Source organism: Gambusia affinis, linkage group LG24 (genome assembly GCF_019740435.1).
Source record: "Gambusia affinis linkage group LG24, SWU_Gaff_1.0, whole genome shotgun sequence".
NCBI classification, from domain to species: domain Eukaryota; kingdom Metazoa; phylum Chordata; class Actinopteri; order Cyprinodontiformes; family Poeciliidae; genus Gambusia; species Gambusia affinis.
The window spans coordinates 11,323,885-11,345,647 of NC_057891.1; the positions used below are offsets into that span (position 1 = coordinate 11,323,885).

The 21,763-nt window shown below is 40.8% G+C and overlaps 1 protein-coding gene across 3 annotated transcripts in view; it reads left to right on the top strand.

Moving 5' to 3' along the window:
• The window catches only part of lancl1 (LanC antibiotic synthetase component C-like 1 (bacterial)), a 48,873-nt gene that overhangs the window by 20,402 nt on the left and 6,708 nt on the right, over positions 1–21,763 (top strand). Inside the window, exon 1 of one of the 3 annotated variants that reach the window (XM_044109904.1) lies at positions 7,546–7,649. The exons of 1 other annotated variant lie outside the window; for it this stretch is intronic. The gene's annotated coding sequence lies outside the window, so the exon portion shown is untranslated. Of the gene's footprint in view, positions 1–7,545; positions 7,650–21,763 lie in introns of those variants that run through there. One more of the 3 variants, XM_044109902.1, reaches the window with a different exon arrangement.

Genomic DNA, 21,763 nt, shown 5'->3' on the forward strand with positions numbered 1-21,763 from the left:
CCAATTGACTCGCCGGCTTTAACAGCCCTTCCGCTGCCATCAAGGTGCTCCGAATAAATGATCCGCTCTGGAGGGGAAATGTCAGCTCATAGCCATCGTAATGAATTGATGAGCAACATCGAGTCGCATTCACTATAATAAGATGATGGCAGACATAATGCTGGTATGAGGCAGAATAAGTTGGCAGAGAAAGTTTCTTTTGTGAGCCTTGAAGGAATTAGTCTTTGGTGGATGCTAGCGCGTGATTGATGCAGATTTTTCAATCTTAATATCTTAGATTGATCCCATTTACTTTAATTAGCCTATATGTTTTTGGTCTCTCTTAATGTGTGATCAAAACATTCTTCTGTAATTCTATTAATTTAGTAATGAAGCTATTTCAGGTGGCTACAGAATATTGTTTTTCAATCAAATTCTGAATTTGATCTAAGAAGTGCCTCATTTTTTGTTTAGGATACATCTTTAATCTAGCGTCGAACAATACGAGAACATTGTTGTCTTACTCTCCGGCTTAGCTTTTAGTGGAACCCAAAGCACATGGGACTGACTCTGTAGGTGAGAGGTGTCCAAACCTAGTCCTTGAGCTCTAGTGTTCTAACGAATGTCTCATTACCAGACCATTACTAATTTTACCAATCCTTTGATTCGAGGACCAGGGTTGGAGTTCCCTAATGTTGAGGTAATTTGTAGACCCTCTTTCTTTACGTCACATAAAGTATAAAAGAGCAATGGGAAAATACTATAAACAAGATACTGGCAATGATTTGGAGATAGTTCGACACAAATACCAAAACAAAATCATGCGGCTACCTATTTCCATGTTTTTGTGAAAGGATTAAACCAGTCCAAACGACTGTTTCTTTACAACCTGGTCCCTATCAATTAAGTGCTGCCTGGTGCTGATCAACATCCTAAAGTCAGTGTTCACCTTTGACAGAACCACAGAGTTAACCAAATGTAAATGTCTTTCTTTTTCTTCTTTGATTTATGGGCTTTACGTTGGAGTTTACAAACTTTCTGCTCTTCCTACATACTCCACCCTCCTGTCTAATTACCCCTCAGGCATTGACTCTGGAGGTTTTTCCCCTTTATCACAAACGCGCAATTTTCTGGGAGGTTCTTTTGAGGTAGTTTACTAAGGCAGTTGTTGCTTCTTGCGTTTTGATTTCCCACGAAGCAAGAAGTTTACTTTGTCACGGTTTTTCTGAATTTTTAACATATGATTAGCAAACATCAATACTTAATTAGGTTACTATATGTAATCTACAGTCTCCTTAAGATGTTTGTGTTATTTTAAATAAATAAAAGCAGTTCTGTAGACTTTACTGTGAAACCCTCCTGCCCTTCTCTTAATCCCTTGGCTCAGATTGAGCTCTGCCATGTTGAGGGAGTCATCAATAGCTGTAGCCGTCCCGCTCAATGAGGCGTAGCCCTGCATTGGTAATGTAAGCCGAGTGCTTTTTGTGTAGTTCTGCTTCTGAGAATCCCCCTGAAGGAAATCCTGCGTAAATTCAGAGCAGATTACCCGATCATAGTGTGACCAATGTCAGGGAAAGCTCAGAGCGGAGTAACGGGGCCTAATGGCGAGACGAGGCGTGGAGTCTTTAATGGTAATGAATACACAATGTGGGCCTAAGGCAGGATGAAAGGGATGGTGAGGTGGAGGGGAGGCGTGACCAGACTTTAGAAGAAGGACAGATTTACACTCTGTGTGGGAAACGGGGGCATGGTGGAAGGTTTGTGGGGAGGCTAAGTTGGTAGAGCGTTCGTATGTACAGAGGCAATAGTCCCTGAGGCGGTTGACCTGGGTTTGATTTGCTGCGTATCTTGTACTTATCTTTCTACACACTTTCCAGTCAGAAATGCTGTTCAATAGAGAGCACCAGTGTCTAAATAAAAGCATAATTTTAGTGAGCCATCCAAACCAACCTGGTCTCGTGTCAAACCAATATTGGATTTCTGTTACACCTGTAAAATTAAACATTGCTTTAATAGAACCCTTCAACCACACATACCCCGGCAACGTCTGATAGACCTCAAAAAACCATAATGTTAATTAAATCTTATATCGGTTGTGTTTCCTTATAGCCAAAAATAATTTTTATAAAATGCTGTTGGCATCTGTGCATTTTGTTTGTTTGTTTTCAGAACTAGTGTGAAATGTCATCCCATTCGTATTTAGCTGTGTCTCTGCTGGTTGCATCTGGTTAGCTATCTGCTAACCAGATGTAAAAAATTGGCAAAAGAGAACGGATGTTGTTGTGGAAGGTTGTTTATAAAATGGAGTTAGCATGGGGTGCTGTGGTGGCTCAGGGGTTAAGAATAACCCACATATGGGAGCCTTAGTCCTTGACTCAGCTATCGCAAGGTTGAGTCCCGGTCTGGTGACCTTTGCTGCATGTCTTCCCCCTTCTCTTGTTACCCACTTTCCTGTCAATTCACTATCTAAAAAAAGGCCACAAAAGCCAATAAAACCTCTAAAAAAATTTAGCTAGCATGCAGTTGTAGTATAAAGCTACCATTCGGTTGCAGAGTGGCACTAGCATGCGGGTTTCGAATGGAGCTAGCATGCGGTTGTAGAATGGGGCTAGCATGTGCTTTCTACAACCACGCATGCTAGCTAAAATACGTGTATTTTAGCACATTTGAATAGCACTAATGTGCTGAAATACAAAGCAATGGGTATAAACAAAGTGGGCATCAGTGTTTTAAACATGGGTAGATATCCAACGGAAAATAAAAATCTAAGCTTTTAACATAATGATGTTAGAAAATGTTATTTTGCAAATTTTTCTCGAATTATCCACCAAATAAATTTTCGCTAGCATTGTGTTTTGAAGTCAGACTTTCTGGGTTTAATGTCAAAAATCCAGCAACAACTCGCGCTGAAATTTCCACTAGGAAAGTTTGAGGACTGCAACAGATCCAACTTGAGTAGAAATACAACAGCCATCCCTCTAAAATATTAAAGTATTTCAAGCATAAATAACACTTATAAACTTGCACCATACATCGTGCTGTACAATACCTTTTTGTGAACATGTTCCTTTCAAATTCAATATGTGAAACAGAAAATGTAGCACAAGGCTCAACCCAATTTTGACACCATTCCCAGATCTGAGCTCCGACTTCCAAGAAAAATCAAGCACAGCATTGATCCGTCCAATATTATATTAACAGGGACAATTAAGATTCAATGACTTATTTGACAAAAGAATAAAAAGCTCAATGTCCCTGGAAGAAGGCTTAACTATGCTTAACAACAATAAATACAGGATGGAAACCACAATGCTGGATGTCCATATTGCTCTCATGCAGGAGCAAAAATTGTAATTTCCTTTCCTAACTGCCTCTATATTCCTCATTTTTGAAATATAGCCTCAAAAATAAGAACCAATTTAAAACATTACACTCCGATTCCTGAAAATGCCATTAAAATGTCAGCAAAATAATCCAAACATATAAACCTGTCTCCTTCATAATTCAAATTGCTTTATGAGCAGCCGTAAACATCCGATGAGGAAATAATGGAGGACTGCGAGCTGAGCTTGTAACGTCGTATTTTTCATTAAGTGTCCCTGTCTGTTGTGTGCATAGTCTGTCTGTCCCCATGTGGTGATTTTCTGGCTTTGTGTAACAAAGGCTTCGTTCAGTGGCTCTGCCAATAAAAACCGGAATTAAACATGATCAGAGAGTCTCTTCTTCACCTTCCTCACATCCCCCTGTGAAGGCCCGCAGGGACTCTCTTTTAGTGCCGGTCGGGCTCTTAGCAGCTGAATTTTTATGCCTTTATCTCGTCTCACTTATCTTCAAGGCTTTCTGAGATATTTCTTATTAGTGTTAGCGTTTTTGAGAGCGAACTTGATTGTGTCTATCTGAACTCGGTTGTACAGGGAAGAAAGAAACTGAAATAAACATGATGGCAGTTGTAGCGCTTTCATGTAGGCAGAGATATCTTTTGTCACGCTGGAAGAAGAGATCCTGCCTTTGGTGTCATTTTGGAATTGAGCCATTTTTATGAAAAGAAGGTGAATTATTTCCTACCTTGATCTAAGTGAGTTCTTTACACCTGGCCTGAAAGTTTTGACATTGAAGGGAACTAGAGCTTCACTTCTTCTAATTTTTAAAGGCCATCATAAACATCAATTCTGAAGACTCCCAAAAAAACCTAAACAGTCCACAATGTGAGCTTCTCTGAGCAAGGCACAAGATTTTTTTCTGATCACCCTTCACCAAGACCAATGAATGATTCATTGGTCTTGGTGACCAATGAATCACCAAGAGTCATTGATCCCCCAATGTCTATGTGCAAAATCATCGACATAAAGATATTCAATTGTGTCTAAATTTGACTAGAATTTCATGGTTCATGAAATGAAGTGACTAAACCAGACTTCCATTGTCTTTTTTTATAGCTGTATTTGGACAGGACTTATGGGCTAAACATGTAACTTTTTTTTTTGTAGGTTAGATGAATGCAAAGGGTGGCGAACCTGCAAAACACACTAAAAAAAGATGTCAACCTCCATCTACTGTTTGGTAGGTGGCATCTTAGGGCACTCAAACCCCTAATAAAAGTTAAAGTGATGATCCTGCAAGTATAGTACGTACAGTCAGGCATCAAATAGATTCTTGTTTTGTACAAATTTCCTGTATCACCTGGTGCTGCACAGAAGCATTTTTTTTTTCTTCTAGCCCTCCCGTTGTTTAAACCTTTGTAAAAAGGTAATGGCAGAGAAAGCAGATCATGCAGAAAAAAGGCACCCTCCAGAATAAAATTTCAAACATACTGATGCCTTGAAATCTCTTTGTTGCCGTAGGAAGTCCATTATTTGGATGATTACCTTCATCTCCTGAGCCAAGCTGCTGCGGCGAGCATGGCCAACCGCTGACAGGACGGACTTGTTTTAAACGTGCAGCCCTGTGTCCGCACAGTCTATTGAATCCAATCAGAAGAAGGTGGAATCTCCCGGCTAAATTGTTCTGTTCCAACACACGTCCTTAGATTACAGCCGAGGATAGATTACAAGACCGGAGGGAAGAGGCACTCCCATCATCAGTGTGTGGAAAATGTTTATGTCAAATCTGTTCAAGTCTGCTTTAGTTTCAACGTTCAAATAATAATAAATATTTAATGCGCTTTAAGCAGTAAGACTGGAAAGCAAAGCATGCTAGTGATTCCTCAAGCAGCAAAGTGAGACACAGAAGAATCAGTTCCCGTTGCTGATGAAAGCAATGGCTCTGAAACATAATCTGTTAAGATGGAAGAGTCCAGCAACATTTGAACTTTATTGGTAGACAGACATGTTTCGGCTGAACGACCCTGATGAAGCCTCAAGCTGAAACATGTTGGTCTACCAACAAAGTTAGTTTTCTATCGCTTCAGGAGCTTAGACTTTTTACACTCTGGGAGTCGGCCAAGTTGCACCAGAAACGTTTTGGATTTCTGAAGTATAATTTCCCAAATGTGAGTCATATTAACCGGGGGACATCTGGTTTAACTTTAAGTGCTCTGAAGCCACAAATGATACATTTAGCACCCATTCTGTCCCTTCATTTACTGCTTCATTGCCATTCTCTATATATCATCTGACATCAATGACTTTTTCTGCCTCTTTTTTGGAAGGTGTCACCAAGTGAGTCTGGTTAATAATCTAATTTCCCTCACTGGGAGAGAGAGATAGATTGAAATCAATAGAGAAGGATTAAAGAAGACCCCTGGGTTTTCTCTGTCTTAATTCACATCAGCACAACAGACGCTTCACTTTGGCTCTCCTGAGGCAGGAAATCCTCCAGGAAATAGCTCCAGGCTGCTCAATATCCATAACTCAACCACTTGCTGATCTCAGTTGAGTCTGATGCTTTGTAAGCTTTGGTTGTATTCCTTAAAACACAAACATTTTCATCCGAAATTCTCTGTATTTATGTTGTTGGAGTAGTTACCAAATTCTGAGTGGAGTCAGACTATGTCCTGCTCTAATGTGTGCAGGATTTCACTCGAGGACTTTGCGGGTCTCCCGGAAACACTGGTGGGAATTTGAAAATGCAACCCCAGCAAGGACTCTGCTGCCCACAGCTAAAAAAAAATGACAGAAGTAATTAAAAACCATGTTCAATTCAAATACATACTACGGAGCTTTGAAATGCCTCTCAGACCTTTCAGTGCAGTTGTGGGAAAGTGCTGCTTCCACAGGTTTCAGAGCAGAATCAGCCAGAAGTGTCTGCTGACACAGCGGTAGCAGAACTTCGAAGAAATGGGGGACAAATATTAGGACTAATTTACTTTGTATATGTTTTAAAGACAGATGCTAATACTATAATGATATATCAATATATCACTTGTTGGCAGAACTTTTATAAAGTTGACTTTAATTGGCTTCGAAAAGTGGAAACTGAAGCCAAAGTGGCAAAAATGAATACAAAAATCTTCATCACTTATTTTTGATACTGAATGTTGCATTTAAGGTAAATTTTTATGTCTTGTTGCAGTTTGTTTTGCTATATAATGTTAATTTGATTAAAACCACTGTGTGACTTGTCACTATCTGGCACAACTAGCTAACTAATTCCCTTATAGCTGTCTAACTCCTTGTTCGCTAGCTAGAGCGCAAGCTAGCGAACAGCGTTGCAAACAGAAACAAGTGGAAACTCAGTGTGAGCTGATCTTTTATTAATATTTCTATGTTTTCCTGTAACAATGTGACTTTTAAAAGTTGCTTTTACATTTTTGTTTCAGAATCACTCATGGGAACAAAAACCAACGCCTTTCTCTAAAGAAAAAACGGTGAATGCAGAGGCTAAAGAAGCAATAAGGCTGGAATAAACTGTAACAGAAATGTATTTTTTTGTCACCTCCCCATATTTGAGCACTTTTGTGCTCTTTTGTTCATTTCTACCGTTGTGTGCCTTTAGGTACTGTGAATCAGTGAAGTGGTTCAGACACTATTGCGGGTCTTGCTGACAGAACTCTGATGTATGGGATCTTTTCAGCGCTGGGTTGCCTAACAGTGGAGCCTGCGAGGAATGGATGGAGGAGTTAGAGTCCTGTCACACGGGGCCAGTGGGGTGGCAAGCCTCCACCGGTTCTGCCTAACGCTGATGTCAGAGTGCCTGCAGCTCTCACTAAATGAATTAACTCATTGTGTTTGATTGTTTTCCTCCCAAAGCCGTGCTAGTTGAGTCTAGAATTTATCAGCCAACGCTCACAGATTTATACTGCTTCCCAAATTAAATTTGGCTTTTTACACTTCGTTGCCCATGGGAAGAAAAATCGTTGCCTAAGTGCCAGGGTGATGACGCGGTACAGACGAAGCTTGCCAATAGAGGATGTTTTTGTCTTCTTATAAGCTTCAAGTTGTCTGCTGTTATGTGGAAAAATATTATAAAAAGCAGCATATTTTCTCCAGATTAGTTCCGTTTCACAGAATCCAATAAAACAGAGTGTACAAAAACTGTTAATTATCTGTTTTCAACCCTCTGGTTTAGTTTTTCCTTATCAAGGTATTTTAAGTGTAGTACTTTATTTCAGCCACTGGGTGGCTTCTCGTTCATATTCGCTACCTCTTGCTTATAAATTTGAGCATTGAGTAGTGCGGCTCTCAAGGCAGACTTCATTTATTACCTCTTTCTACTGTGCGCGTCCATTGAATGTAAGTAATGCTGTTGGTGGTTTAGTTCGGTTTCATAAATGCCTAAGAGCTGTAATTGTACTTTGTCCTGTTGAATATTTTGGTCTTTTGGTGTTGTTTACTCTATTGTTGAGAGCTAAAAGTTAGCCGTTTAGCATTAAGCTATTAAGCTCGGTTAATTAGATGCAGCTGTTATTCGTGTTACCATTTCTACTTGTAATGCCTGATTTCTTCTGTATGTTTTATCGCGTGACGCTATTATTAGCAGGGCTGATTATTATTTATGTGTGTTTACGTTCTCATACTCGAATATTAACCAGCTGCTAGTCTATAGTAATCTTTAAACACATTTATTCACTTTGTGGACTTTTGGTTTATTTGTGAAAGTTTTTACAGGCAAGTTCTCATAATTTGTATTTGTTCATCTTTATAGAAAACCACACACGCACCCTCACCCACCCACACGCGCCTTTTTAAGTATGGAGGAACCTCACGAGCTAATTAAAGTCAAGTAAAGCTCAATTCTGGACTCGGGTGTTCTCTTATTTCGCTAAATCACCTAAATATCAGCTGTCCTAACCCGACACCCTGGGGTGATTGTTTATCCATAACCAAACCAGCCTCGATCTTCATTACATAGAGACATAGAGCACAAAGGGGATTTTGAATTCAAAATGTTGCTTCTTTTGACAATATATTATTTTCAATTAAGTTTAATAGCTAAAGGCTAAAAAAGTTGTGAAAATGTTGCAAAAAAGCAACAGAAAACAAACTATGCTTTGCCCAAAAAAAGCAACACAAGTAGCTTTAACATTTGATGCTTGTTTTTGATAGAACAGATAACGTCAAAGAGCTGGATTGTTATTATGGCCTGAGATTCAGTTTTATCTGCTTATTTTTCACTCCAAGAGATGCAGCTTGAGCAGTTGGAACATTACATCTACTTTCCTGAAGTCTAATGGCGTTTTATTTTTCTACCAACAAAAGGCAGCAGATACGGTGATTAGATGTTCAAATCTGAATGTCTGAGGAAGCTAACTTTCATCTCTTCTTTGTGGTTTTGTGGATGCGGCTCCATACATCGCACCTGTCTCTTTTAACCTTCCGCTGATTGCCGCAGCTTCATCTTTATTTCAGCCAGCGAGGCTGTGTCTGGCTCCAAACCAAACAACTTTCCCATCACAGAGGCCACAACAGAGCGTAATCAGCGGCGGAGCCCGAGAAGCACAGCCTCGCTTCAAACCACTTACCACCGGCGGGAAAAACGTAAGCAGGTGGAGCCTTCTGACACGGCTCTCTCCACCTGACGCCAAGGCGGCCGCCAGCGGGACAGCGGACTCACCGCAACCCACACAGTATGGGCTAATCAGAGCAGAGCCGCAGCTTAAATTAGGACGGGGCGGGCGGTACAGGAAGGAGGCCCGAGGGCAGCCGGGGTGACGGGGTTGAGTGAAGGGCAGGGGGTTCTCCTGTCATCAGCACACCCAGCGTGAGATGTGATAATCACAGACCACCATGAGCCCCCGAGCCTACGCGCTAACCAGCTATCACCGAGTGCAATCACGAAGAGCGGGCCTCTCTGGAAGACAGAAACAAAAAAGTAACAGCAAGGCTGGGCAAGAAATAAACCTTTTCTGACTGGAACAGAAGTCTGGTTTTTAATCAGAGAGCACATTGTCAGACGGTACATGCTATCTCGGGTTAGCTTTCCAAAGCCAGTTTTGATGTTTGCTTGGGGATATTGCCTCATAGTGAACTACAACAAATAATTCAAATGGAAATGGCAAGTCTGTTTGATTCTGGAGTCACGTGTATAGTAGTACAACTTCTTGACGGCAATCGAATTGACCCGATTCCAATCTTTTCACCTCCCAAAGAATCTGACTTGCGTCACTTCCATCAGTGGAACTAAATCGTATACAACTGTTTTGAAAGTGTCTGAATGGTCATATCGATGTTGTCCAACTTTTACGACAGCTTATAGGCTACTGTGTAAAAGTAGCCTATCAGCTACCATCTAATTTAGAGTTCATGGTGATAAACAGGACTACTGCTTAGATCTAATTAATGTAGAATAAGTTTGCATTCAGTTCTAGAACTGCTGTTCACTTTGGAACTGGCTTCTCTTGACGTAGCGTCGGTTGCTTCAGGGATGTGTAAACATTAGATGGTATATTTAGCTCGTTTCATTGTTTTCCTTTTGGTTCAGATCTAAATGCCTCGTCTCTTCCTCTATTTGTGAATGAATCATGAAAACATTCCTTTCTTCTTCACTAGCCAGGAGGCTTTCTGCTTCTTTTCATGCGTTCTCCATCGGAATAATTCCAAGCCGCCACTCTGTCGTCGTCATTGTCATTCGTCCTTTAATCTCGGCGTGCTCTTCACGTTCGGAAATAAACAAATTACCAATCTGAGCGCTTCCTTCCTGCCTTCCTCACCTTTAGAAACTTTAATAGACCGCATTTAGTGTTGTTCTTTAGGTTCACAAGGAAGGAAGTCACAGGGGCTGAAGACAGAAGGAAATGTATGAGGAAAGAAGGACACAAAGTGTTGACAGTAGGATAAGGAATGATGTGTGGAAAAGCTTGTTTATGTCCACGGCGCTCCAGATGTCTCGAAAGTGAGCCGGACCTCCAGATGTTTTGAACTCTACTAGCAGAAACATGACTGCAGCTGTGAAACTCATTAAATAAAAACCTATCAGATGCTTAATTAGCTGAAAAGCAAAATATGTGTTGTGACTTAAAATTCTGTTGATGAATTAAATATAAACTGAGCTACTAGAGGACATGATGAAACCATGCATAATTAATGACTGGTTAATTATAATGTCGAATTGTTGCGTTTCTTCGTGATTCCCGTCTGTCTGCTTCCCTCACTCATCTGATTCGGGCTCATTTGGAGTTTCAGCGCCGCAGATATCTGCCGGCATCATTAACAGCACAGCTTTTTACTTTTAATGCGCCTAATTGTGCTGCTCTTCACAGACGGGCGCGTGCAGCCGGGGCTCCATTGTTATGATAAGCACCCAACGTACAATTACAGGTCCCATCAGCGCTTCACAACGGAGACGGAGCAGCAGGTACATGGGCAGAAACAATATGTTTACTGTCACAGAAACAATGCAGATGTGAGTGGTTTTCTGCGGAGGCGCGTCTCGGGTGCTGTTTCCGTCTTCAGGGTGACGGAGCGGGAATGTGACTGAGTCAGGTTTAACCCGGAGAAGATGACAGGCTTTGTCTAGAGGCTTTGTGTTGAGTTTAATCCCTAAGAGGAGGAGTAATTTAGTTCTTTAGCGCACTCACTGGAATTACAGGCTGTATTTAAACTCACTGGTAGTGCTACTGTAAATTCATCGCCCTATCAAAGTTGGATGCTTTAGACTTAAATTAAGCCTGTTTTTCCTGTTAACCCTTTCACCTCCTCACCTGTGGGGGCACTGCAACAAGAACCACTGAAAGAAACAATACATACTCTAAAAAAAGACACTGAGCGCAACTTCCTCTCTGGATATACTGACTTTATTTTTGGCTCACTTGGAGATTTGTTTGATGAGCCGAAAGATTTAAGTTAAAAAAATGTTCAATATATATTAATTAACTGAGTATTCATGAACTTAGGGCTTATTATGACACATTATGGTTTGTAGTGTACAATCTCTTCAACGTGTAGTGGCTTTTTTTTGTTTTTTTTAAAAAGACAAAATATCTCACATGTAATGGAACTGATAGAGGAAGACGTTTGGGCTAATCTACTCTCTGGGGTCCAAGTCGGTGAAAAGTCAAAGTGGATCACATGAAAGGAGAAATGAAGGCCTTGAAAGTGCTGAGAGACGTCTTCGAGTTTGAAAAGAAGGGATGAAGATCGGCCTGGAGGGTCAGATACGTCTTCGTCCATCAGTACGCAGATCTTTGCATTCTGTCCCCTTTCTGTGAAAATCCTTGCATGCCTCTCCTTGTGAAGATCAATTTGACGCCCTGACGTCAAGGCTGGCTTTCCACTTTCTGCAGAAACCTTGAGCATCGCTGTTGATTTTGTTCGCATTGTTTTCCTGGTAGATTGCTCCAAACTATTTTTCCACCGCAATAAAATATGTATTTATGTTTTGTGCTCCACAACAACCTGAGGTTTTGTTCTGTCCTTCGCTCGAAACTGAACAGGGAGACAGATTATTAGAGTGTCTGGGAGCATCGATATGTCTGAGTCAAAGGAGGGGAGGGGGGGAAGCAAATCATCAAAATTCACAGTGTGTTCTACAAAGACTTTGTTTTCTGCCACCAGTCTATGGGGACTCCAACACTCTTCAAAGCTCAAACTTTTAATAACCCTGGAATGCTATGTCCAATCTCTTCACCCCGAAACACCAAAGTTTATTCAAGAATCACGAATCCTATCTGCAAAATTCACCAAAAACAAGTTTTCTTTTATGGGGAGTGATTAAAAGACTAGAAGCATTTTAATATGCATCGTTTCTCATGGCACACCCTGAAACTCCACTAACTGTTGAGCGTGGAAGGTGGCTGATTATGGCTGTGGATTGTTGGCTGCATCTAATTTTTATGTCTCAATAATATCAATAACTGGTCGATATCTGTGACATATCAGTACTAGTGTCGGAAAATTAATCATTTTGTTTCAGACTCCCTCTTGAAGTTGTATTTTATTTTTGTACTGTAGTTTCTCAACTCTACCTCCCAAAATTTATTTTGATTATGATAAGTGACACTTTTTTAGGGAAAAATGCTCACACATTTGTTTAGTTTTTCTGTTTATCATCCTGTTAATATGCAATTAAAGTATTTTAAGAAAATAATTAAAGGAAAAAACACAAAAAATAATAATATGCAATATGTTAATTTCTCCTATTGAGCTCAATTTCTCCAGTTTAATTTCATTCTGTGCAATCTAATGCAAACAATGGTAACAGGATTTTCTCTCTCTTGAAGTTTTCTGTTATATTGTTATTAGCAATATAGTTTTTTTGTCTTCATGCCCAACTTGTTAAAATGTTGAAACAAGTAAACTTTTTAAATTTTTGCTCCATTAAAATCTAACTAGTGATTCTGATTGGAAGGAAAATATTATTGGAAAACGGGAAGGAAATGAATTGCAGGAACGGTAACGTGTCGCCACGTGTGATCAGTAAATTATGATGAATCAGGCCTGTCAGGGAACAAATCAATTTTCAGTCAGATGAAAACTTATGACTGTGGCTCACGTTGTTCTCAGTTTAGGATTTTTTATTTTATTTTATTTTTTTAGTGTGGCACTTAAGAGAGATTTTAGCGGTAGATGGCTTGAGCGCCTGACAGGGTACATCAGGCTCCTGGAGGTGGAGATGCTTTGCTATCAGCAGGCAGCGTTTTCACCTGCTCCTCGCTGTCTATGTTCCTTCATTGGAGAAGGGATTTCCAGCTGCTCGGCCTGGAATAAAGAAATGGGAAGAGACGTGGCACCGAGCGCTGGCTTTAATCTTACAGTACGCTCTGGAAGCATGCACCATATATATATATATTTTTTTGTCCCTTTCACATCTGTATTTACGCTCAGTTTTTGGTGGCTTCTTGAAGAAAGCCTATCGTTTTCTTTGAGTCATCCTCAGGAAGGACCAGAGAGACAGAGGACCACACCCCGCCTTGTTCTGGTTTGTTATTAACGGCCGCTTCAGGTTGGACACAATGCGAAGCAAGGCGAGCCACGGAGCGAAGGAGCCTGACGTGAATTTTAAAAAGAGCAAGAGAAAGATCATAGCGAGCGGTAAAAGAGGCTGCGGCGAGGCGCAGTGACTAATGACTTCTCCCGTTTCCCATGCTGGGATGTGTGTTAGGTCAGCCAGCGTGAAAAATGCATAATTGGGTGACGAAGGAGAAACTCCCACCGAGCGCTCGCCAGCTCAAGTCCTGCACGCTTTTAAAATTACAAGTTTTATTCAAGCTCTTCCAATTTAAAAAAAATAAAAAAGTCTGATAATTCATTCAGGCCGTGGGAAACCCTTATGATAATCTTTCAAGTATTTTTTCCTTCATTTATTCATATTGATACAATTTAAACTGCTGTGAGAGACTTGTGATGCGCTGGTGAACACTGACAAAAGGACTCTGGGAAAATATTCAGATTATGTTAACCACAGGCTTCAATGTAGTATACTGGGATGCTATAACAAGCCAACAAAGTAGCGCATAACTATAAGAGGAAAACAAAGTCTGAATAGTGTGGTGTGCATCCAGAGACTTGTACTTTTGTCATTTCATCTTTTCAAAATAGGTTAAAATTGTCTGTTAAAATCAACTTCCAAGGCAGTTTGGACTTTGACTAGTCCGCTCAGACTGAATTTTCTCGGTTTTCCCTTCCATCAGCTCAAAAAGGAAAAGCGTTCCCTGACCATCATGCTACCACTACCATGTTCCACTGTGGGAGAGGTGGTCTAAGTGGGGTTTCAAAGTAAATGGGGCTGAGTAGACATACATGTTGCACTTTTAAGATTTCATTTGTCAAAAGAAAAGTAAAAATTAAGCATTTCCTTCTTACTGTGGACTGCTTTGCATCGTTGCAGACCTTGTCTGTTTATCTGCTTATAATTTATTTCAAGATCTGAAAACATGTCTTTTTCCACCCACCAGTCGATTCTCCTCATATTTAATTCTGTTATGATCATTCTGATTACTGCGGCTCTTCCATAAGAGACAGTCAAGTCTTCGCTGTCACACCTGCTGGTGTTTCCAAATGCCATGCCAAGACTCCTGACATTTTTCCCTCCGTGTGCTCACACCTCTCCAGAGATTAACCCTCAAATACGGAGCGGGCTTTACACACAGGTGGGCACGGATACAAATGACTGCCATGTAAAAGTATCTGATTTATTATAGGTGATTCCTGAGAGATCTATCTGCAGCAGATGATGGATTAGAGAATACAGTGGAGGAACTGCAGTACTGAAGGAATTTGAACTTCACTTTGTCCGACTTTAAGACTCATCAAAATGAGTAACTGTAAAATATTTCCAATCAAAAAATAAAATTAATAAGCACAAAAAATTGTTTGCTAGTTTGGCCTAGCTAACAGTTTAGCTTAGCCCCTTTAGTTTGCTACCTGGCCATTTTTACCAATTCTTTAGCAAAGCTAACTATTTTTTTCCTCCTTAACTCCTTAATTTGGAAACGTTTGTTTCCATGGTTACCTTATTAGCTCAAGAAACACTTCAAACAATATACGCAATAGGAGGATTAGCGATGGCAGTAGCTCCTGGCTATGCTAGCAGACCAACTTTAAACAAAAATGGTTGTTCCTGATTTTTTACAAATTAACTCAAAATCAGGACATTTGATCTCAAATCAGTAGTTTGAGGTGGAACCTAAAGCACCACCAGAAGTTAGTGTTTCACAACTGCTCAAATATATTTTATCACTGAAATTTTTTTATTTATTTATTTTTGGCTTACTTTCAGGGTTTTTCTCATTGACTAAACACTGTTTTAACGATAATTAAAATTATTGATGCTGCATAATAATCAAGACTAACAAAACTGACTTTTGTATAGACTTTGCTAACATGTCAAAACCCTTCTAGGTAAATTCAGAAGGTAGACTAAAGGTATATTAGGAGAATATGTATATTCTCTCTCTCAGCTATGAGTTGGTCGTTATGGAGCCGCCTCAGAGACGGTGACCTCTGGCTGGAGCCTTGGAGGCCGGCTGGGTGCCTCTCTCTGCAGGACTCGGTCGACACCGACAGCCTTATCATTCCCTCCACGTTCCTCTGATTCCCAGCCACTTGTGGATCAATAGCGGTCTTTGTGCGAGGCAGAGGTCCTATTGTGGCTGTGTTTCGCCGAGGCCCAGCCAACACCACCGCTGGTGCTGCTAAACCATGACGGATTCATCCCGGCCCGGTTCTGCCATTAGCCGGCCGCTGTGGGGTGAAAAACACAAACCCGAGGTCCCCTAATGGGAACTGAATGCACTTCAGTGTACCTGCAGGCAAATGGAAAGAGAGCGGCCACTGTTTCTCCTCCACAGATGATGACTCACGGTGAATATTAGATCTGCGCATCCAGCCAAGCCGACATGTATCATAAGTGGAGCTTATTTGTTTGTGGCTTGGAAGTGAAATCGGGGCACTCGGTGCATTTGCGTGCTGCCATCGGGAATGGGGCTTACGGATGGATTGTTTCTTTTACTTGAAAGGAAGTGGGTATAATGTAGAGTGTGAGGTGTGTCTGTTTCTCTTCACATCTTCTCTTGCTTCTTATCAATCAAAAACAGAGCAGGAGATTACAGCTCCATCCACATTTATTGGTACTCAAAAAAAAAAAAGTGTCAAAACCCTGAAAATAAATTTCTCTCACTTTAGCAGCTTCCTGGGCCCCGAATATCAGGACACTATTCAGCCACGTTAAAAAATAACAATTTTATGACTAAATTTTAAAAAACACTATCATTTGTACACCAATCAAACCCTATAAAATTAATACAAAATCTTTATTAAAGTTGATCATCAAGGAACTTTGACTAATTTCTTGTTTCCATGAGGTTAAATACGATGTGACACGGAACCTTATTTCTATTAGCAACTCTACAAAATGGGAAAGATCCAATGTGCGTTGGTGTTACAGATCAGGGCAACACACAAAAACAGATTTCACCCGCCAACATTGAGATGTCAGACTGAAAATATCACAAAGGTTCTCCTGACCTAACATGAGTTCAGAGTAAACAAACATGGCCAAAGGGGAAGAAGAAGGATGAGTTCCTGAAGCTCTCTTGGAGTAATTTTGGAAGGTGGGCCTCTCTTAGTAGAGTGAGAATGGTTCTGGTTCTTATCAGGTTGTGGATAAAGTCTCTGTCTTGTGAAGTTCCAAACCACTGGAGATGGTTGGTAGCCTGGTCTAGCTGAAAGATGTCCCAAACATGTTGGGTTAGGGTTCGTGTTTCCAGCCTGTATCAGGCCGGTTCTTTTTAGGATACATGTTGGTTTTGAAGGTTTGGCAGTAATTAAATTTGAGCGTGGCGGTTAAAATCAAACTAATCTTTCGGAAAAATTTGGTAAATTTATCACATACTTCTAGTTTGACTCGTATCGCTTTCTGATTAGTTTCCGGATCTGAAACATGTTTTCAAATGACTGCATAAACTTACTTTATGAACAAATAACCACCATTTCCTCCTGTCTTTTTGGCATCCAGCTAATTAATAACTTGATAGTAGATTGGATCAGCCTTTATCTTGCATACTGTACTGACTTTTTTCCAGAAAAAATTTTATTTTACTTTTTTTCTTCATGACTGAGATCCTAACCGATCTCATTACTCACTCAGTTGGGTTTTTTCTGCCCAGACATCCACCATCTTGGTTCCTGCGGCGCTCCAAGGGGTAAATATTTTAATAGCAGCCATGTGGCGGTCTTAAGGATGTAAACAGTGTCTGTACTGCTAAACACTTGGCTAAGTGGATAAACTCAGAAGCTGCCGAGTGAGTCATTGACTGGCTGCAGTTGAGTCTAAACAAGCCGGAGGAAGATGATCGTTTTGCTCCCAGGTCTTTCATTTGCCTTCGTTCTGCAAATGCGTTTAGCCGCTGAAGCTCCTTGTGGAGCAGAGCTTCTCCTGCTTCATCAGCACTTTCCTGTCCGATTCAGGCTGGGCAGCCAGCTGAAACATGGGGCTGGAGAACAGAGACGGCGCTTCGAGCCTAAAGGTTGTCCACCCTCACCCCGCGGCGGTGCAGAGGGCAGAGTACTCCACCCAGCTCTTCCGGTGACCCTTCAACCCTCTGCTGGCTTTCACTTGACTGAGAAGCGAGGTGGAAACCTGAGGCTCTTCCTCTGAAAACCGACAGAGAAATTCAAGGTTCTACCTCGTTTCAAGAAGTTGATGCGTTTCCAAACCATCTTAATTGGGTGGAAACAGCTGTTTTCTTAAGCTCAGCAGATGAAAAACAGCAGTTAATTTGTAGCAGATTAAAAGCAAACCAGTCTGGATGCTCACAATTTAAGATTTTAAAGTTGCTAGATTGTTTTCCAAACCTGAGCAAAACTGCCCCCCCAACACATATAAGGGTAAGAAATCAGAGGAGTAACAGGTGTGGCGTCCAGTCAACACGCCACACAGAAACCGATTTCACCCATCAGCATTCACGTGTCAGACAGGAAATCGCGACAAACTTCTCAAGATTAAACGTGAGTTCAGAGTAAACAAACACGGCAGCCAAGAAAGAAGTAATGGCGGTAGTCTGAAGCTTCGTAAACACCAGCCAGCAGTGTGCCAACTAGCATGCTAGCTCGGTATCTCAGCTTCCCAAGCTGTGTTTTCTTGAGAATAATTTAGATCTGTTCATGGAAAATAATCCACTAATAGGATCATTTTACGTGAACATCTTGGAGTTACGTTTCACAGAAAAACATACACATGCTGACCCTGATAATAACTGGGATCCACTGGAATGCTTATTTCCGTACTCTTTTAGTTGGGAATTAGCGCCCCCTTGTGTTGAGTAGGAACACCTGTTGCAGTTCCCCTTGTGCCACAGATAAATGGAATATGAACACTAAAACAAAAGCAAAGATTCTTGATAATGTTATGTTTTCTAACATTTTTTCCTTCATCTTATAGAGCACATCTTTTAATAAAACTCTCTTGTTTGAGAATTTATCTTGTGTTTGTGCTATTAAAATAAGCAATTGTAATTGTTTTTAGAAGAGGACTCAAATATTCACAGATTTTAGCAATTTGTGCTCCCTAATCTTCATGCATACCAGGAGCCCACTGTAGTAATACTGAAAATACAGTCAGGTTTTGGCTCTGAAATGATGACAGAGATAATCCGGCCTTGGATATTTCTGAGACAGTTTCTGGTGAATATAACATCACATGTTGAAGGTGCGGATTTGCCAGCCTGTCAACAGTCTGGATGTGACCAGGCTCTAATGGGAGCTGTATTTGTGTTTCCCTTTCCATGTTTGGCTAATAGAGGAAGCAGCGCCTCCATGTGCAGTCAGTGTGACTTAAGAGACAAAGTTCTCACAGCAATCACATCAGTTCCATTCTTCCTTTTTTTCTTTTTTTAACCAGTGTGGGCGTTCAAAAGCATAAAAAGCACTTTGCCGCAGCTTGTGCAAATAGTTTAACCCAGTAAAACACAAGTAAACAGCTTTGATGTTTCTTTCTTCCTCCTCTGCGCTGTGATGTTTTCGGGAGCGCCGAGCTAATGTGATTTGGGATGATGAAATGCGCTCAGTGTGTCTTCCAACTCACAGAGGGGCTCCAGGTAAGCTCTACCTGCTAACCGACTCTTAGCTAACCGTCCGAGCCTGCTTCCCCGCCGGGGGGGAAGATGGGGGGGGCCAGAACTCCAGCTCTGCTGGAGATTAGAACGAGAGAGGAGGAGGCGTTGAGAATCGTGTGTCGCTTTCCAATCGTGTCATCAGTCCCTCAGACGAGGGAAGTCAGGGTGTGAGTCAGTCGAAGCCGCCGCAGCTACAGTGTCAACGGAGCTCACATGGAAGGCATGAACCACAGAGCCTGACCGGCAGAGGACAGTATACACATTAAATTAATACAAATAATTACATCTTCCATAGCTACATCCCTTATTTATTACCATTCACAATCTGTTCAGAGCAGCAATCTGTTTCTAAGTGTTAATAAAGATTAAAACTGGCCTGATCTGGCATATTTAGACGTATATTAAGGCATAATTCTTAAAGAAATTTGTGCTTTCAAGTAATTAGACCTAGCAATCTAAACCAGACAGCTACCAAGTATGAAAGTTCTCACTAAGCAGCTTTAAATCCAGCAGACAGAGTAATATTAAAATGTCTTTTTTAATCAAGTAATTCTTTGCGTGTGATTGTTTCAGCTAAATGGGGCCCACGTGTATAAGGAAAGTGAGTTGAGCACGGCAGAGGCAGTGTGATGGTGGCCAATAGTCTGTGGTCTTCACCCCTCGGAGTGATTGTACACCTGGGTATTTTCCAAATGATTTCATCAGTTGATCAAATTTTCTGTTTCAGAACTTTAAACTTTTGGGTTTCCATAGTTCAGGGGGACGTTGCGAAACTGTTTGACCAACAGGTTTTATAACATGTTTTTGTTTTCAACTTCAGGTAAACTCACAGTAGGAATGGTTGAATTAAAAGCCATTTATTTATTATATGGTCTGTCATTTGTAATTTTGTTTGAAAAATGTATTTATTTATTGGATTTTTATGCAATAAATAATTTTGTGGCTTACTCTTCTGACAGGAGTACAAGGCCTTAAATCATGCAAAGTAATCTAGGTAACTGTTCTATGTCTGTGTCAGCATAACAACACCACCAGCAGATCTGGCATAGTTATTACACCGCATTGATTTTGTTGTATTTTCTTTTTTTTAGAAAAAAAAAACAACAACTTTCTAGATTGGATTCAGTGTTGATAACAAATGGAAATGTTTTTCATCTCACCATATTCCTCCTACGGCAAAAGAGCTAGCCGAATTTATCACCTGAAAGTTTGACTCTCCTTGCCAACCAAATAATACTCAACAGCTCAGCAGCTCACTTTACTCTGCCTGTGATTTTCAGACTCTGGCACCTCTTTGAAGTTTCACTTTCTTGCTCTGTTGGTTTTACTCACTTGTACTTTCTAAGTCTATCTGGCCGTATTTCCTTTAATGTTCCTTCTCAGATCTTTAACAGGCGCCCCGGCTCGTATAATGCCCTGCTACCTCATACCTTTCCTGCTCGTTTCCAGGGAGAGTTCGCCCCATCTATGCCTACCTTCTCCCTGCCGTCGGTGCTCTCTCTTCTGTCCGGCATTAATGGCCTGGCTTGGGGCTTCGGGGTTTTGTTTGCAGCAGCAGGAGGTCGTCGGACACAATGTACGGTTCCTGAATTCCTCCCTGAACCTGGACGCCCCCCGGGGGGAGAGGTTCCTCAGGTGCAATGGGTGAACAAAGACGGGGCGAGGTGGCGGAGGGCCGGGTTACTGAGGAACTCGATGTTTTTACCACCATCCTGTTTATTAGGTCCACAGAGGAAAGCTGTGTAAGTGTTTCCCTAATTGACTCCCTAATTAGAAAACCTAAACGGTCTTGTTGCTGAGGATCAGCCATTAGAGGGGAAACAGGCTTAACTGTGCAGGAGGTGCAGCTTCATATACCCACATGGAGGAGGAGGTGAGCAGGACTACTGAAATTACAAAACTTAAATGAGCTCACATATTTTTGGATGAAGGGAACTCGTTATTAAATCCACGAAACAAAACGAACTCCAAGGACTCCACCTAGTGGCGGCTGTCAAAACTACAGTAGTAGTAGTAACTAGTGTACATTAGAAGTGTTGTGGTAGGATGTTCTGTCTTGGTGTTTGGGTGGAAAAGAGGCTGCAGAATGAGCCTGTTTTAGGGTAACATCGAGTTTTCATAGAGAGAATTACAGCAGGAAGCATATGGCATCGGTTTCACTGTGGGAGGAAGTTACACACCACCACACTGGATGTTCAAAGCTGCATTGTTTTTGACTTTTCAAACTCTGAGCTTCAGGAGAATCAGGCCCACAGCATCACAGATCCTCCACCGCCCTGATCAGGGATCAGGTGCCTGTTCTACAATCAAAATTAATTATTTGTTGTAATACATGGTTATAATTGTATGAAAAAATATGGGAAAGCTTTTTTAAATTAATGTTCACATGTTATTTTCTAATGCGATAAACAACTGGTATTAACCAAAATGGGTTTAGGATATGATGAAACAGATTTTCTGTTTAAGCTCATTTAGCTTTGGGAGTAGAAATCTAATAAAAAAACAAACAAACACTTCCTACAGTTTATTTGTCAAATTTACACAAAAGCATGACGAAAATGAGAATCATTTTATGAGGGTTCAACATTTGCAAATATGATCCTTTTTTTTCCCAGTATGTCCCAGTAAAGTTGGAAAGGATTTAATGTGCTTTAAAAGCAACAACGCAGTTTTACTGGAGATACTAACGACAGCATCATGCTAATTTATCAGAGGAATTTTGCTAGTTTAATCATTTAAACTGTATGTTTCTACAAAAAAAAAAAAAAATCTGAAAACTACATTGAAGATATGCAAAACTGCAATACTGATCATCTCTGTATTTTTAGTGTACTTCTGCCACTTTTCAAAACTGTT